At 43.7% G+C, this 16,444-nt stretch overlaps 1 long non-coding RNA gene and 1 pseudogene across 2 annotated transcripts; both read left to right on the top strand.

Moving 5' to 3' along the window:
- The first annotated feature begins 3,326 nt into the window (after positions 1-3,326).
- Positions 3,327-4,704, top strand: LOC116535099 (annotated as a pseudogene). The gene has a single exon (XR_004262041.1). The product of XR_004262041.1 is annotated as an inhibitor of growth protein 1-like (transcript).
- A 177-nt stretch (positions 4,705-4,881) lies between these two features.
- On the top strand, positions 4,882-15,708 carry LOC116535098. Its single transcript, XR_004262040.1, has 2 exons — positions 4,882-4,960; positions 15,646-15,708. It is a non-coding gene; the product is annotated as an uncharacterized LOC116535098 (long non-coding RNA).
- Positions 15,709-16,444: the final 736 nt, after the last annotated feature.

Genomic DNA, 16,444 nt, shown 5'->3' with positions numbered 1-16,444 from the left:
TTTTCTTTTTTTAGAGACGGTCTGATTCTATCACCCACACTGGAGTGCAGTGGCTCAGTCACAGCTCACTGCAACCTTGAATTCTTGGGCTGATACCTCCCACCTCAGCCTTCCAAGTATTAATAGTTGGGACTACAGGCATAAGCCAATGCGCATGGTCTACTCTCTTTTTTATGCAATTAACAGCATTTTGACATCAGCCAACTAACTAAGCAACAATAGGGTAGTTCCACTTGACTACCACATGGCTCCTGATATTAGAATACTCTCCCTGGGCCCTGCAGAATGTTTTCTTTTCTATCAGAGACAATGACAGTTCTCTGTAAGTATTCACTGAAACTGGTCTTCCCCCTGAGGGGCAGATAAGAGTCTGGGGAGTGCCTCCCTATGCTTGTCTTATCAATGAAATAAGTTCCCAGACTGGATGGAGGAAATACCTTGAAGGCTGTATCAGGCAGGGTTCAATCAGAGAAAGAGAACCAGTAGAAGATACACATGAAGAGATTCATTGCAAGAAATGGGCTAACACTGTTGTAGGGGGTGGCTAAGAGAGTCTGAAATCCATAGGGTGGGCCACCAGGAAGAGCAAGCTGGAACTCTCAGGCACACACTAAAGCTGCTGTTCACAGGGAGAATTTCTTCTCCATCTGGGAAACTTCAGCTCTGGTCTTAAGGCCTTTCAACAGACTGAATCAGACTCACCCAGATTATCAAGGATAATCTCCCTTACTTAAAGTCAAATGCCTGTGGACTTTAATCACATCTACAAAATACTTTTACAGCAACACCTAGATTCATTTCATTGAATAACTGGGAACTGTAGCCTAGTGGAGTTGAAATGAAGGGGAGGAGAAAGGGCAAAAGAAAAAAAAGTGTCCTTCTAATCGGTGAAATTATGTGAAGTCTGGTGGTAGTGGAGGAGGAGGAGGAGGAGGAGAAGGAAACAAGAGAAAAAGAAGGAAGATAGCAGGAAGTCAGCAGAGGGCTTCCATAACCAGGATTATGATGACAAGTAAAAGATTGTGAAAAGAAAAAAAAAAGTTGAACCAGCCACATTACACCACAGATACAAAGCGTTCTCCATGAAGGATTTATTCAGATCCACTAGACAAGATGTTTTATCACCTACTCCAGAAAAGAAGAGGGAGGATTCTGCAAGTGGAAACAGTTACCCTCGGTAGCAACAGCAGAGACTGGAAGAGGATGGCTCACGGCCGGCCTCAGTGTCCAAGAGATCGCTAAATATAACTTCCTCATAGCCAGTCAAAAGGGATAGTGCCATATTCATTGATCTAGAAATTCTACTTCAAGGAATGTGTTCTATATTTATTCATTCTACAGATTTATTTATAGTCTACAAATTTATTCTATATATTCTACAAGTATACACATATATGTTTTTTTTGGTTTTGTTTTATTTTTTTGAGACGGAGCCTCTCTCTGTTGCCCCAGCTAGAGTCTAGTGGCTCACTGCAACCTCCACCTCTGAGATTCAAGTGATTCTCCTGCCTCAGCTTCCCGAGTAGCTGGGATTACAGGCGCGCACCACCACACCTGGCTGATTTTTGTATTTTTAGTAGAGATGGGATTTTGCCATGTTGGCCAGGCTGGTCTCAAACTCCCGACTTCAAGTGGTTTGTCCGCCTTGGCCTCCAAAAGTGCTTTGATTACAGGTGTGAACCACCGCGCCCAGCCTGGTTTTTGTTTGTTTTTGGTTTTTGTCTTTTTTTTTTTTTTTTTTTTGGTGGCGTCTCATTCTGTCGCTCAGGCTGGAGTACAGTATCGAGATCTCGGTTCACTGCAACCTCCGCCTCCAAGGTTCAAGTGATTCTCCTGCCTCAGCCTCCCAAGTAGCCAGGACTACAGTCATGGGCCACCATGCCCAGCTCATTTTTGTATTTTTAGTAGAGACAGGGTTTCACCATGTTGGCCAGGCTAGTCTCAAACTCCTGGCCTCAGGTGATCTGCCTGCCTCAGCCACCCAAAGTGCTGGGATTACAGGTATGAGCCACCATGCCAGGTCTATAAGTATATATTTTAAATGTTACATGTACAAAAATATTCACTGAAACAATCTGCAAGGGCAAAAAATCAAAAGTAACGTAAAAGTCCACCAGTATGACATTGATTCAAGAAGCGATGGTACTGCTAGCAATATCATACTATGCAGTCAGAGAAACAATGAGCAGCTCTAATATAGACTCTCTTGGAGATATATACTTCCAGGATATACCCTTTCAGGGATGTCCAATCTTGTGGTTTTCCTGGGGCACACTGGAAGAAGAACTGTCTTGGGCCACAAATAAAATACACTAACATTAATGGTAGCTGATGAGCTAGCTATATTTTTTTAATTGCCAAAAAGACATAAGTTTTAAATTTATTTATTTATTTTGAGGCTGTTGCACAGGCTGGAGTGCAGTGACACAGTCTTGACTCACTGCAACCTCCGCCACCCAGGTTCAAGCAATTCTCCTGCCTCAGCCTCCTGAGTAGCTGGGATTACAGGCACCTGCCACCACGCACGGCTCATTTTTGTATTTTCAGTAGAGAAGGGGTTTCACCATATTGGCCAGGCTGGTCTCTTGGCCAGGCTGGTCTAGAACTCCTGACCTCATGATCCGCCGATCTCGGCCTTCCAGCAAGTGCTGGGATTATAGGTGTGAGCCACCGCCGGGCAGAGGTGCTGTTTTTCTAAACTATGTCACATAATTTATCAAACTTTCTGACCTGTATCTGCTCATAGTGCCTTACACAGGGTTCAATAGCACTTCCACATGTAACTGGCAAAGCACTTCTACAGAACAATGCCTGGGCAAAAGCTGAAAACCTTGGGAACATAAGGGGCCATTTCCAGTTTTTCCAACTGAAAGCAGAGATTCTGGAAGAGCAGGAAAGATATAACAGCCGTGAATGCAGAGCTATTTGACAGTGTGAGAAAACAACTTGGCCTTTTGGACCATGACTGAAGACATTGGAATAACAGAGTTTTAGCTACAGAGAGCACATTGCATAAGGGCTAGAGTATGTTTGCTTGGACACATGCCAATCAGATCATGTGAGTTTTAAGCAGAAAACAAAGGCAGAGTTAGAAACATGTTCAAATGAAAGTAAAAATGGTTGCAACGGAGCACAGTTAAGAATGGCATTGCGCTTCCGGCGGCGCAGCAATGCTGGCCCGGGACCAGTGCTGGGGGTTGGGGGCCTGGGCTGCAGCTCGTGCCGCCCGCCCTGGTCGGGCGATCCGCGAGACCGGCTAGTAGACAGTCCCATGCCGCATCCCTGCCGACTGGAGGGTGTGGCCGCGCGTGGCGGGAGAGGCGTGAGTGACCGGGGCCCTTGGCGCGGAGACTTTGCTGGAGGAGAACCTGAAGGACCTGGACGAGTGCTACAACGTCCGCCGCGACAGGGACGGCGTGCAGAAGCCGCGGGTGCCACCCTGAACCCAGCGAGCCCTGATCCGCAGCCAGGATCCGGGCGACCCGAAGATCCAGATCGTGAGCCAGAGGGTGGGGCTGGTGGAGAGCCGCACGCGACAGGTGGACAGCCACGTGGAGCCGTTCGAGGCGCAGCAGGAGCAGGGCGACGCGGCGGGCGACAGCGTAGGGTCGGCCGGTACCGGCCCAGAGGCGAGGCGACCGCGCAGGCGGAGAAACCCAACAGGAAAGCGCTCCTGGCGGCAGCACAACAACGAGAACCGCGAGAACGCGTCCAACAACCGCGACCACAACGTCACCTCGGCCACGCCCAAGGAAATGAAAGCCGAGACCTCCAAGAAGAAGCAGCGCTCCTTGGCCAAGACGTAGCGGCAGGCGTCCCCCGCGGACTTCCCCATCGATTCCAGCGAGCCCTCCTACTGGGAGATGATCCGCTGCGACAACGAGTGCCCTATCGGGTGGTTCCACTTCTCGTGCATGGGTCTCAGCGATAAACCAAAGCGCAAGTGGTACTGTCCCAGATGCCGGGGATCGGGGGGAAACGATGGACAAAGCCCTTGGGAAGTCCAAAAACACAGGGCTTACAACAGATAGCTTGGGGACATGCATGTAATAGTGAGGAGAACAAAATAAACCAATGTATTGATTGAATTGCCACCTTTGTTGAGGTGCAGGGAGTGTAAAATGTATATTTTTAAAGAATGTTAGAAAAGGAGCCATTCCTTTCATAGGGATGGCAGTGATTCTCTTTGCCTTTTGTTTTCATTGGCAGACATGTGTAACAACAAAATGGTCTGTGATCAACATTTTAGAAACTACAAATATAGGTTTGAATTAAACACTTTAAAAAGAATGCCATTAAAGAAATAATGTCAATACAGAACGTGCTGCCACCTTCACAAGACTGGAAAACAGGTCGGAACTAATGTCATATCCCAGATGCTTTCTTTCCTCCATACACACCTGAGCCTGTGTTTCTCACTGTTTGCTTTTCTTAGAGCCCTTTCCACTATGACCACTGGAACCCCTGCTCAATGAGAAACAAACTCCCGTACATCCTGGCTTTCTTCACTGAACTTTGCCCTCTAGCTCCTGCCTTGACTGGACTGGGCTCTCTCCCGAGGCTCCTGCTTCCCCACAGCCTGCTCCAGGCTTTCTCCCTCGATTTCTGCCTGTGAAAAAGATGGGCTGGCTGGTCGGAGTGCAGTGGTGTTGACAACTAATTGATCACAACCAGTTACATATTTCTTTGTTCCTTCTCCACTTACACTGCTTCACTTGACTAATCTAAAAACAAAAAACGAAAAAACAGCTTGTTGGCTCATGCCTGTAATCCCAGCACTTTGGGAGGCTGAGGCAGGCAGATCACTTGAGGTCAGGAGATCGAGACCAGCCTGGCCAACATGGTGAAACCCCGTGCCTACTAAAAATACGAAAAGTAACCGGGCATGATGGCACATGCCTGTAGTCCCAGCTACTTGGCAGGCTGAGGCAGGAGAATTGCTTGAACCCAGGAGGTGGAGGTTGCAGTGAGCGGAGATGGTGCCATTGCACTCCAGCCTGGGTGACAGAGCGAGACTCTGCCTCAAAAAAAAAAAAAAAAAAACAAAGGCTTGTGTTGGCCAAGATTTCATAACAATGTGGATTTTTGATCCTTCAGTGTTGGCTCTTCCTATCATTGTGAAGCAGAACTCGAAAAAAGAAAAGAAGATGGGAGTTGGGAAGGACAGGACAGAAGCTTTCTACTAGCTTCCCACTGCCAAATCCCACTTCTGTGTCAACAAATGTCTACTCCTTTGAGGCTCAGGCTACTTGGCTTGATAACTTTTTACACAACCTTAAAACTATCATCCCAGCCTCCTTATGCAGTAGTAGGTATTTTTGAATCTAGCTTTTAGTTCTCCTTTCCACCCCATGTCCTGTCATCAGCTGCGAGACTCCATAATTTATCTGGATGACTATCTGACTCCCTGGGCTGCCAATTTCCTTTTTTTTTTTAGTTTTAATTTTTACTTTTTTGAGTATATATTGGGTGTACATGCTTATAGGGTACATGAGATGTTTTGATGTTATAGGCATGCAATGCATAATAATCACATCAGGGTAAATAGGGTATCGTCACCTGGAGCATTTATCCTTTCCTTATGTTACAAATAATCCAGTTATAGTCTTTTAGATATTTTTAATGTACAATAAATTATTGTTGACTGTAGTCACCCTGTTGTGCTATCAAATACTGAGCTTATTCATTCTATCTCGCTTTATTTTTAAAAATTTATTTAATTATTTTATTTTATTTTATTTTGAGACAGAGTCTCACTCTGTAGCCCAGGCTGGAGTGCAGTGGTGTAATCTCAGCTCACTGCAACCTCTGCCTCCCAGGTTCAAGCGATTTTCCTGCCTCAGCCTCCCGAGTAGCACCTGCCACCACACCCAGCTAATTTTTGTATTTTTAGTAGAGACGGGATTTCACCATGTTGGCCAGGCTGGTCTCAAACTCCTGACCTCAGGTGATGCGCCCGCATCAGCCTCCCAAAGTGCTTGGGACTATAGGTATGTGCCATCCCTCCCAGGGATATCCCACTTTATTTCTGTACCCATAACCATTCCTACTCTCCCCCACTTCCAGACCCTTCCCAGCCTCTGGTAACCATTGTTCTACTCTCTATCTCCATGGGTTCAGTTGTTTCAATTTTTAGCTTCCACAAGTAAGGGAGAACATGACAAGACGGTCTTTCTGTTCCTGGCTTATTTCACTTAATGACCTTCGGCCCTACCCACGTCATTAGAGATGACAGGATCTCCCTTTTATGGATGAATAGTACTTCATTGTGTATATGTAGCACATTTTCTTTTCTTTTTTTTTAATTTTACTTTAGGTTCTGGGGTACAAGTGCAAGTCATGCAGGGTTGTTGCATAGGTACACACTATCTATAACCAGCATTTCTCCCCATGTTATCCCTCCCCACCCTTCCCACCCCCTGCTGTCCCTCCCCTAGTCCCCCCTACAACTGCCCCAGTGTGTGCTCCTCTTCTCCCTGAGTCCACGTGTTCTCATTGTTCAACACCTGCCGATGAGTGAGAACATGCGGTGTTTGATTTTCTGTTCTTGTGTCAGTTTGCTGAGAATGATGGTTTCCAGATTCATCCAAGTCCCTACAAAGGACAAGAACTTATCGTTTTTTATGGCTGCATAGTATTCCATGGTGTATACGGGCCTATATAGCACACTTTCTTTATCCATTCGTCTGTTGATGGACATTTAGGTTGCTTCTAAATTTTGGCTATTATGAATAGTGCTGCACTAAACATGAGAGTGCATATCTCTTCAATATACTGATTTCTTTTTAGGGGAAGTATATACCTAGCAGGGGGATTGCTGGATTATATGATAGTTATATTTTTAGTTTTCTTTCTTCTTTTTCTTTCTTTCTTTTTTTTTTTTTTGAAACAGGGTCTTACCTTGTCATCCAGCCTGGAGTGTAATGGCACAATCACAGTTCACTGTAGCCTCGACCTCCCAGGCTCAAGCGATCCTCCCAACTCAAGCTCTAGGACTACAGGTGTGGGTCTCACCATATTGTCAGGCTGGTCTTGAACTCCTGGCTCAAACGATCCTCCCGCCTTGGCCTCCCGAAGTGCTGGGATTACAGGTGTAAGCCACCACACCTGGCCTATATGTAGCTTTTGAGAAACCTCCAAACTGTTCTCCATAGCGGTTGTACTAATTTACATTTCTAACAACAGTGCACGAGGGTTTCCTTTCCTCCACATCCTCACCAGCATTTGTTATTGCCTGTCTTGTGAATAAAAGCTAGTTTAACTGAAGTGAGATGATACTTCACTGTAGTTTTGGTTTGCATTTCTCTGGTGATCAGTGAGGTTGAACACCTTTTCATATGCCTGTTTGCCATTTATATGTCTCCTTTTGAGAAATGTCTATTCAGATCTTTTGCCCATTTTAAAATCAGATTATTAGATGTTTTTCCTATAGAGTGGTTTGAGCTCCTTATATATTTTGGTTATTAATCCCTTGTCAGATAGATAATCTGCAAATATTTTCACCCATTCTGTGAATTGTTCTCTTCACCGTGTTGATGCTTTCCTTTGCTATGCAGAAGTTTTTTAACTTGATGTGAGCCCTCCCATTTGTTTATTTTTGCCTAATTGTCTGTGCTTGTGGGGTAGTATTCGAGAAATCTTTGCCCAGCCCACTGTTGGGGAGAGTTTCCCCAGTGTTTTCTTTTAGTAGTTTCATAGTTTTAGGTTTTAGATATATATATTTAATCCATTTTGATTTGATTTTTGTATGTGGTGAGAGATAGGGGTCTAGTTTCATTCTTTTGCATATGGATAGCCAGTTTTCCCAGCATCATTTATAGAAGACGGTTCTTTTCCCAATGTATGTTCTTGACACATTTGTCGAAAATGAGTTCACTGTAGATGTATGGATTTGTTTCTGGTTCTCTATTCTGTTCCATTTGTTTATGTGTCTGTTTTTAATGCCAGTGCCATGTAGTTTTGGTTACCTTAGCTTTGTAGTATAATTTGTCCATTTCTTGACTTTCTCAATTGCCTTTAAGAAAATATCCGATTCCTTAGTATAACAGACAGGATCCTTCAAATATAGTCACCTGTCCATTTCATTTCCTGACATGATTTCTGTCTTTGTTTGTTTTGTGCTGCTATAACAGAATACCTGAAATTGGATAACTTACAAAGAATAGGAATTTGTATTCTCACAGTTCTGAAGGCTGGGAAGTCCAAGATCAAGGAACCAGCATGTTGGGTTGTTGGTGAGGGCTGCCTCCTCTGAAGGTAAATAATTCTGTGTCCTCACATGATAGAAGGTGGCAGGGCAAGCAAACTGAATGCTCTGTGAAGCCTCTTTTTTTCCCCCACCCAGAAAATGTTATGGGCAATTTTTTTTTTTGGAACGGGTAGGAAAAGAAAGTGGAGGGGGTGGAGGAGGAGGAGAAAAGAGTTTTTTAAAAGCCTCTTTTCTCCTTTCTGAGGGCCTTAAACCTGTTCATGAGGGAGAAGCCCTTGTGGCCTAATCACCTCTTAAAAGACCCATCTCTTGATATTATCACAAAGGCAACACCTGAATTTTAGAAGGGATGCATTCAAACCATAGCAGGTTCTTATGTACTTTATATTCCAGCTATAAGAAATACTTTGTAATTCTCTGAAGCTACTGCTAATTTATTCTTCTAGGCCCTTTGCCATCCTCATCCCTCTGTCTGCAATGCCAGTTCTGTTCTCACTTAGTTTGCCTGTTGAGCATCTACATGAATGACTCACTTAACAATTAAGCCTTACATTTCTTATTCTGCCTTCACTCCAGGAACTTTATTTTCTATTCCATTTCAGCTCCCTCTCTCAGGGCTACACTTTTACTGACCAGAAAAACCTGACCTCTGACATCTTAAACCCCAGTACCACAAAGAGGCAGAGGGACTTCTACATTTGGCCAAGATTGAGTAATTCACCCTACTGCCTAAAACAATAGCAACAATAGGGACAAACTATATAAAACAATGGTTTCCAGACACTGGACATCAGACAGCATGTGATAGTGATAAGAGAAAGAGGAGGAACAAACAAGATGAGTGTTTTGTTTGTTTGGTTGCTTGCTTGGCTGGTTGGTTTTCGAGACAGAATCTCGCTCTGTTGCCCAGGCTGGAATGCAGTGGTGCAATCTCGGCTCACTGCAACCTCCGCCTTTTGGGTTCAAGTGATTCTCCTGCCTCAGCCTCCTGAGTAGCTGGGATCACAGGCATGCACCACCACACCCAGCTAATTTTTGCATTTTTAGTAGAGACAGGGTTTCGCCATGTTGCCCAGGTTGTCTCAAACTCCTGACCTCAGGTGATCCACCTGCCTCGGCCTCCCAAAGTGCTGGATTACAGGCGTGAGCCACTGTGCCCAGCACCAGATGAGTTGTATGAGTGTCCTAGCATACTGCCTGGAGACAGTTTCTAGGCCACAGTGCAGAGAGGAGGAACACAGGCAGAGCCTAGCAGTCTTTCTGAGCTAAGAAGACAGAATTGGGAGAGTAGGAGACCAATGTAGCTAAAGTTCACAGGATAGAAAACTGGAGAAAAGAGAGCTGCACAGAGAGAAAGCTCTGGAGATCTACATAGGATGTCTCTCAAGTCTTCAGCTGCGGATTGGTCAGTGCATGCCTGTAAAGAAACTGCCTAAAGCTAAGGGAGGAACCACCTGAAGAGATTAGAGAGAAAAATATACAAAGCTCACACAGGGACCAGAATAGATTGTGTTCTCACCAGCCTGATTGTGGGTGGCAAAACTTCATAAAACACTGGGTAGAATACTTCCTTAGTAGAGGAGCAAAACTAGCCCTAGATTAAAAGGCTACTTTTTGATCCTGGCTTAAAAATCAACTAAACAAACAAGAGCTTAAAAGCAAGCATTTAAAAAGGTCAAACTGTTTCCAAGTAACTTCCCAGAACAAAGCTTAAGTATATTTACATTAGTACAAAAATACCCAGCACCCAACAAGGTAAAATTTATAATGTCTGGCCTCCAATAGAAAGACAGGCAAGCAAAGAAGCAGGAAAATGTGATCCACCATGAGGAGAAAAATCAACAGGAACTGACCAGACATGACATAGGTGATAAAGTTCATAGACAAGGATGATAAATGGTTATTATAACCATATTCCAGATGGTGGAGGAAAAATTGAGCATATTAAGTAGAGATACAGGAGATATTTAAAAAGATAAACTTCCAGAGATTAAAAAAAAAGGCAATGTCTAAATTAAAAAAAAAAAATATATATATATATATATATATATGTTAGATGGGGCCAGGCGCGGTGACTCACACCTGTACACCTGTAATCCCAGCACTTTGGGAGGCCAAGGCGGGTGAATCACCTGAGGTCAGGAGTTCGAGACCAGTCTGGCCAACGTGGTGAAACCCCATCTCTACTAAAAATACAAAAATTAGCTGGGCGTGGTGATGGATGCCTGTAATCCCAGCTACTCGGAGGCTGAGGCACAAGAATCGCTTGAACCCAGGAGGTGGAGGGTGCAGTGAGCGGAGATTGCACCATTGCACTCCAGCCTGGGCGACAGAGCAAGATTCTGTCCAAAAAAAAAAAGAAGAGAGAGAGAGAGAAAGATGAAAGAAAGAAAGAAGGAAGGGAGGGAGGGAGGGACATAGGAGGAATTATTTATGACCTTGAATTTGGCAATGGTTTCTTGGATATGACTCAAAAGTACAGGTAACAAAAGAAAACTAAGTCAATTGAAGTTCATCAAAATTAAAAATGTTGTTCATTAAACAACAATATCAACATAGTAAAAAGGCAACCTATAGGATTGGAGAAATATTTGCAAATCATACCTGATAAGGGATTAATATCCCGAATATATAAATGATTCCTACAACTTGACAACAAACAACCCAATCTAAAAATGAACAAAGGACTTCAATAGACATTTCTCCAAAGAGAATATACAAATGACCAATAAGCACATGAAAAGATGCTCAACATCACTAGTCATGAGAAAAATGCAAATCTAAACCACAATGAGATGCCACTTCACACCCATTAGGAAGGCTATTACAAAACATACACCTGCACATTCCACCTGGCAGCTGTAGGCAGTCAGTCCATCTGTCCCAGAAAGGGCCCTTTTCAGCACCCAAGGCTGGGCTGGCTGGGGTGCCTCTGGGTGGTGAAGTTCTCACGTAGGCCGATTTCAATCCAGCGGTCTATAGAAAAAGCCTTGTGTGTTCCTTGAGTAATCATTGTTTCATTTTCATTTTTACAAGAGTTTGAAAATAGATACACTGTTAACACTTCTGCCAGTTTTTTCTAATCTTTCCAGGCCCACCCCCTTTCTCTTTCTCTCTCTCTCTTAAAAAAAAAGGAGTGGAAAAAAAATATGTGAAGGACAGCTGTTCTCCTGTGTTCTCTCATTGTGGACTTTGTGAAGTAGAAACATAATTTTTCTCCTCCAAAGGTGAAAAAACAATGCGTTCTTGCTTTTTTTTTTTTTTAAAAAAAAAAAAGAAGGCTAAAAAATTACCTCTTTTTAAATTATGTGCAAAATAATTCTGGCTAACTATAAAATGTATTCAATTTTAGGAATTTTTTGTATTGTGATGCTTTATTTGTACATTTTTTTCCTTTCTGGATGTAATTTTAATCTCTTGCCATTCATTAGTGTTATTTCATTGTAAACATTATTGTGCCAAATGTATTGTATTCAAAAGGATGTGAATGTGTATTGTTTCAGAACCTAGTAAATACAATGATGGTAAGTCTTAAAAAAAGAAAAAAACTACACCTGCATATGCACATACAGAAAACCGCAAGTGTTGGTGGGATTGTGAGGAAATCAGAGCCCTTATACATTGCTGGTGGGTTGGAAAATAATGCAGTCACTGTGCAAAACATCTTGGCAGTTCCTCAAAAAGTCAAACATAGAATTACCATATGACCCAGTAATTCCACGCCTAGATATATATTCAAATGAATTGAGAACAGGGACTGATAATGTACTATAAGCTATGCAAGATGTTACCATTTGGGGAAGCTCGGGTGAAAAGTTTTGGTATCTCCATGATACTTATTTACAACTGTCTGTGGATTTACAGTTATTTCAAAATAAAAAGTTAAACGAAAACCATGCATTTACCTCACTATCTCCATGGAGCAGGAGTCCAGGCACTGCTTAGATAAGTCTTACAGTTCAGGGTCTCTCGCAGGGATACAGTCAAAGTATTGGCCAGGACTGGATTCATGTCAAGGTTCAACTGGAGCAAGATCTGCTTCCACATTCACTTTGTGGTTTTTAGCAGGGTATAAAGTTCCTTGTGGACTGTTGGACTGAGGGTTTCAGTTCCTTGACATGTTGGCCTCTCCACAGGGGAGCTCACAACAACACAGCAGCTGGTTTCATCAGGGTATTGAACTTCATCACCCTGAAGCAAGCAAAAGAAAGACAGAGCATACCAGCAAGACAGAAGTCATGGTCTTTTGTAACCTAGTCTTGCAAGTAATAGCTCCATCATGTTTGCTATATTTCATTTGTTAGATCACCGGGCACAGCCCACACATAAGAGGGGGGACTTATACAAAAGCATGAATACCAGGAGGTGGGGCTCACTGGGGGCTGCATGTCTACCTCAGTTGCCAAAGAAAACATTTAAAGGATGAATAATAAGTTAATTTTGGTCAGGCACGTTGGCTCACACCTGTAATCTCAGCATTTTGGGAGGCGGAGGCAGGCGGATCACCTGAGGTTAGGAGTTCGAGACCAGCCTGGCCAACATGGCGAAACCCCATCTCTACTGAAAATGCAAAAATTAGTTGGGTGTGGTGGTTGGCACCTGTAATCTCAGTTACTCGGGAGGCTAAGGCAGGAGAATCGCTTGAACCCAGGAGTCAGAGGCTGCAGTGAGCTGAGATCATGCCACGGAACTCCAGCTTGGGTTGTCACTAAGCAAGACTCCTTTCAAAAAAAAAAAAAAGTTAATTTGACCCTCCAGATACACTTAAATGCATAGCAATTAATATTATAGGGGTCCAGAAAGAAAAAGATTAAGTGGAACTGAGTAGAGTCCAGGAGACTCAAACATTGTTAAAGCAAAATATTGGAAAATTAAATGTCTATCCATAGGATGTTTTAAAAGAATGAGGGCTGGATGTGCTGGCTCACGCCTGTAATCTCAGCACTTTGGGAGGCTGAGGCTGAAGGATCACTTGAGGCCAGGTGTTCGAGATTGGCCTGAGCAACATAGTGAGACCTCATTTCTACAAAACATAAAAGAAAAAAGAATGAGGCACACTGGGGAAATCTGAATAAAGATTGGTGGATCATATCAATGTCAGTATCCTGGTTGTGATATTTGCAAAATGTTGCCATTAGGAGAAACTAGGCAAAGTGTACAAGGAATCTCTATTATTCCTTATAAATATCTCAGTAAGAATTTCAACTAAAAATAGAATGGGTTCCAAATCACTGCAGAAGAAAAAAAATAATGAGGGGTGTGTACATATACAGAGAGAGAGAGAGAGAGAGAGAGAGAAAGAAAGACATGTTCACAATATATTATGTGTAAAAAGCAAGTTGCAAAATACAGTAGTCCCTCTTATCCAAGTTTTCCCTTATCCACCTCTACGTGTCCAAGTGAAAGGAAGAGTCACATGGCTCTCTATTTATTTGTTTGTTTGTTTGTTTGTTTGAGGCAGAGTCTCACTCTGTTACCTAGGCTGGAGTGTGGTGGCACAATCGGCTCACTGCAGCCTTAACCTCCTGAACTCAGGGGATCCTCCCATCTCTGCCTCCTGAGTAGCTGGGACCACCACACCCAGTTTTTTTTTTTTTTTAATTTTGTAGAGACAGGGTCTCCCTATGCTGCTCAAGCTGGTCTCAAACGACTGGGCTCAAGCAATCCTCCCACCTCAGCCTCCCAAAGTGCTGAGATTACAGGCATGAGTCTGTCTCTCACTTTAAGCCAGAATCTAGAAATGATTAAGCTTAGTGAGGAAGACATGTTGAAAGCTGAGACAGGGTTTCAAGAAGCTAGGCTTCATGTGCCAGTTAGCCAAGTTGGAAACGCAAAGGAAAAGTTCTTAAAGGAAATTAAAAATGCTACTCCCGTGAATACATGAATAAGAAAGCAAAACAGCCTTATTGCTGATATAGAGAAAGTTTTAGCGGTCTGGATAGAAGATCAAACCAGCCACAATATGCTCTTAAACCAAAGCTTAATCCAAAGCAAGGCCCTAACTCTCTTCAGCTGTACGAAGGCTGAGACAGGTGAGGAAGCTGCAAAAGAGAATTCTGAAGCCAGCAGAGGTTGGTTCATGAGGTTGAAGGAAAGAAGCCATCTCCATGACATAAAAGTGCAAGGCGAGGCAGCAAGTCCTGATGTAGAGGCCACAGCCAGTTATCCAAAAGTTCTGGCTAAGATGATTGATGAAAGTGGTTATACTATGGCCAGGTGTGTGGGCTTACACCTGTAATTCCAGCACTTTGGGAGACCAAAGTGGACAGGTCATGAGGTTGGGAGTTTGAGACCAGCCTGGCCAACATGGCGAAACCTCGTCTCTACTAAAAATATAAAAATTAGCTGGGCATGGTGGCGTGCGCCTGTAATCCAAGCTACTCAGGGGGCTGAGGCAGGAGAATTGCTTGAACCCGGGAGACGGAGGTTGCAGTGAGCTGAGATGGAGCCTCTGCACTCCAGTCTGGGTGACAGAGCGAGACTCTGTCTCCAAAAAAAAAAAAAAGAAATGAAAGTGGCTACATTAAACAAGAGATTTTCTGTGTAGGCGAAACAGTCTTCTACTGGAAGAAGGTGCCATCTAGAACTTTCAAAGTTAGAGAAAAGTCAATTTCTGAATTCAAAGTTTCAAAAGAACAGGCTGATTCTTGTTAGGGGTTAATGCAGCTGGTGACTTTTTTCTTTTTGAGACAGGGTCTTGCTCTGTCACCTAGGCTGGAGTGCAGTGGTGCAGTCACAGCTTACTGCAGCCTTAACCTACTGGGCTCAGGTGATCCTCCTACCTCAGCCTCCTCAGCCTCCCCAGTAGATGGGACTACAGGTGTACACTACCATGCCAGGATAATTTTTTTGTAATTTTTGTAGAGATGAGGTTTTGCCACATTGCCAAGGCTGGTCTCAAACTCCAAGGCTCATGAAATCTGCCGGCTTCAGCCTCCCATCCATTGCAGTCTCCTCCCAGCAACAAATTAAGAGTGGCTGGGATTACAGGCATGAGCCACCATGCCCAGCTGGTTTACTGAATATTTTAAGCCCACTCGTTTTTTGTTGTTGTTGTTATTGTTGTTGTTTTATTTTTTGGCCAGTTGTGGTGGCTCACGCCTGTAATCCCAGCATTTTGGGAGGCCAGCCAAGGTGGGTGGATCACTTAAGGTCAGGAGTTTGAGATCAGCCTGGCCAACATGGTGAAACCCTTTCTCTACTACAAATACAAAAATTAGGGCCAGGTGCAGTGGCTTACACCTGTAATCCCAGCACTTTGGAAGGCCAAAGCAGACGGATCACCTGAGGTCAGGAGTTTGAGACCAGCCTGGACAACATAGCAAAATCCTGTCTCTACTAAAAATATAAAAATTAGCCAGGTGCGGTAGTGCATGCCTGTAATCCCAGCTACCAGGGAGGGCTGAGGCAGAACTGCTTGAACCCAGGGGGTGAAGTTTGCAGAGAACCGAGATTGAGCCACGGCACTCCAGCCTGGGTGACAGATCAAGATTCCATCTAAAAAAAAAAAAAATTAGCTGGTGGGGTAGCGGGCTCTTGTAATCCCAGCTACTCAGGAGGCTGAGGCATGAGAATAGCTCGAACCCTGGAGGCAGGGGTTGCAGTGAGCCAAGACTGTGCCACTGCACTCCAGCTTGGGCAATAGAGTGAGACTCAGTCTCAAAAAAATACACATATATATTTAAACCCACTATTGAGATCTATTGCTCAGAAAAAAAAAGATTCCTTTCAAAAGACCACTGCTCATTGACAATGCACCTAGTAATCCAAGAACTCTGATGGAGATAGATATACAAAGAGATTAATGCTGTTTTCCTGCCTGTAACACAACACCCATTCTACAGGCCACAGATCAGGGAGGAATTTAGACTTTCAAGTCTTATTATTTAAGAAGCACATTTTGTAAGGCTATAGCTGCCCCAGATAGTGATTCCTCAGATGGATCTGGGCAAAATGAATTGAAAACCCACTAGAAAGGATTGATCATTCTAGATATCATTAAGAATATTTGTAATTCATAGGAAAATGTCAAAATATCAACATTAATAAGAGTTTTTAAGAAGTTGATTTCAACCCTCATGGATGACTTTAAGGGGTGAAAGACTTCAATGGAAGAAGTCACTAAAGATATTGTAGAAATAGGCCGGGGGTGGTGGCTCACACCTGTAATCCCAGCACTTTGGGAGGCCAAGGTGGGCAGATCACGAGGTCAGGAGATCGAGACCATCCTGGCTA

The sequence above is a fragment of the Sapajus apella genome, unplaced genomic scaffold, assembly GCF_009761245.1.
Source record: "Sapajus apella isolate SASKATOON/1434 unplaced genomic scaffold, GSC_monkey_1.0 scaffold91, whole genome shotgun sequence".
In the NCBI taxonomy this organism is placed as follows: Eukaryota; Metazoa; Chordata; class Mammalia; order Primates; family Cebidae; genus Sapajus; species Sapajus apella.
The sequence above is the reverse complement of the archived record's forward strand: the minus strand, read 5'-3'. Positions and strand labels throughout refer to the sequence as shown.